Raw genomic sequence first — 2,500 nt, 5'->3', positions numbered from 1 at the left:
GGACTCGACGAAGTTTCGGTCCGAGTCGACAGAAAGGCGATGCGCGGCGTCCCGGAGTCGATCCGGACAGACGGGACTTGTAAAACTTTCGGTCCGAGTCGACCGAGAGGCGATGCGCGGCGTCCCGGAGTCGATACGGGCCGACGGGACTCGTTGAAGCTGCGGTACGAGTCGAGCGAAAGGCGACGCGCGGCGTCCCGGAGTCGATCCGGACAGACGGGACTTGTGAAAATTTCGGTCCGAGTCGAGCGAAAGGCGACGCGCGGCGTCCCGGAGTCGATCCGGGCCGACGTCGACTTGTGAAACTTTCGGTCCGAGTCGACAGAAAGGCGATGCGCGGCGTCCCGGATTCGATCCGGGCCGACGGGACTTGTGAAAATTCCGGTCCGAGTCGAGCGAAAGGCGACGCGCGGCGTCCCGGAGTCGATCCGGACAGACGGGACTTGTGAAAATTCCGGTCCGAGTCGAGCGAAAGGCGACGCGCGGCGTCCCGGAGTCGATCCGGGCCGACGTCGACTTGCGAAACTTTCGGTCCGAGTCGACAGAAAGGCGATGCGCGGCGTCCCGGATTCGATCCGGGCCGACGGGACTTGTAAAAATTACGGTCCGAGTCGACAGAAAGGCGATGCGCGGCGTGCCGGAGTCGATACGGGCCGACGGGACTCGTCGAAGCTGCGGTACGAGTCGAGCGAAAGGCGACGCGCGGCGTCCCGGAGTCGATCCGGACAGACGGGACTTGTAAAAATTTCGGTCCGAGTCGACCGAAAGGCGATGCGCGGCGTCCCGGAGTCGATCCGGGCCGGGAGCCTGTCGGAACATCGTCATATGAGCCTCGGTTAATTTCGACAAAGTTCCCGGAGTTCGAAATTTTTTCGATAGCCCGCGGAGGTTTCGCCCCGTAAGCCGACCGTGCTACCACCGTACCGGCGCCGACGTCCTAGCGGCCAGGCTCCTACTAGTAAGAGGAGCGAGTCGGTCGGGCCGGTCTCCCGTCGTCCGCCTGCTACGCCGTACCGGTACGTGCTCGAGCACGATACGTACTTCGGCGTAGACCAGGAGCGGGCGTTCGCGGACCGTTCCGTGCCTCGTACCAAAGAAACTACGCGACTCGCGTTGTTTCATCTATCGTCACTGCATTACCGCGGGTCGGTGTCTCAGACCGAATGGCCCTTGACGCGGTACCAAGAAGTTCGGCTCTCCGTGAAACACGGAAGGCCGAACGCTCCAACGCACGCGTCAACTCGCTTCTTTCCGAGCGTACACTCAAAGACCAGAGATGTTATAACAACGTATCCCAGACGCTTTCAATCTAGCCGACGGGTACGGGAGATCGTTCGAACGCTTATAAGCCGAGTGTCGAAGGTGGCGGCACACGGATCCGGGGCTGCCTGCGTGCAGTCCCGAAACTTACAGTAGACGCGCGGCCGACCGGGCTACGAGACCCGGTCGGCGATGGGTGGCGCACGTCCGAGCCGAGATTTTGTATCGAAGCTCCCTGGTTGATCCTGCCAGTAGTCATATGCTTGTCTCAAAGATTAAGCCATGCATGTCTCAGTGCAAGCCAAATTAAGGTGAAACCGCGAATGGCTCATTAAATCAGTTATGGTTTCTTAGATCGTACACACATTTACTTGGATAACTGTGGTAATTCTAGAGCTAATACATGCAAACAGAGTTCCGACCAGAGATGGAAGGAATGCTTTTATTAGATCAAAACCAATCGGCGGCGGGTACGTCCCGTCCGCCGTTTACCTTGGTGACTCTGAATAACTTTGGGCTGATCGCACGGTCTCGTACCGGCGACGCTTCTTTCAAATGTCTGCCTTATCAACTGTCGATGGTAGGCTCTGCGCCTACCATGGTTGTAACGGGTAACGGGGAATCAGGGTTCGATTCCGGAGAGGGAGCCTGAGAAACGGCTACCACATCCAAGGAAGGCAGCAGGCGCGCAAATTACCCACTCCCGGCACGGGGAGGTAGTGACGAAAAATAACGATACGGGACTCATCCGAGGCCCCGTAATCGGAATGAGTACACTTTAAATCCTTTAACGAGGATCCATTGGAGGGCAAGTCTGGTGCCAGCAGCCGCGGTAATTCCAGCTCCAATAGCGTATATTAAAGTTGTTGCGGTTAAAAAGCTCGTAGTTGAATCTGTGTCCCACGCTGTCGGTTCACCGCTCGCGGTGTCTAACTGGCATGATTGTGGGACGTCCTACCGGTGGGCTTAGCCCTCCGGGGCGGCCCAACTAATATCCCATCGCGGTGCTCTTCACTGAGTGTCGAGGTGGGCCGGTACGTTTACTTTGAACAAATTAGAGTGCTTAAAGCAGGCTATTTTCGCCTGAATACTGTGTGCATGGAATAATGGAATAGGACCTCGGTTCTATTTTGTTGGTTTTCGGAACCCCGAGGTAATGATTAATAGGGACAGATGGGGGCATTCGTATTGCGACGTTAGAGGTGAAATTCTTGGATCGTCGCAAGACGGACAGAAGCGA

The sequence above is a fragment of the Neodiprion pinetum genome, unplaced genomic scaffold (genome assembly GCF_021155775.2).
Source record: "Neodiprion pinetum isolate iyNeoPine1 unplaced genomic scaffold, iyNeoPine1.2 ptg000188l, whole genome shotgun sequence".
Taxonomy (NCBI): Eukaryota; Metazoa; Arthropoda; class Insecta; order Hymenoptera; family Diprionidae; genus Neodiprion; species Neodiprion pinetum.
The sequence above is the reverse complement of the archived record's forward strand: the minus strand, read 5'-3'. Positions refer to the sequence as shown.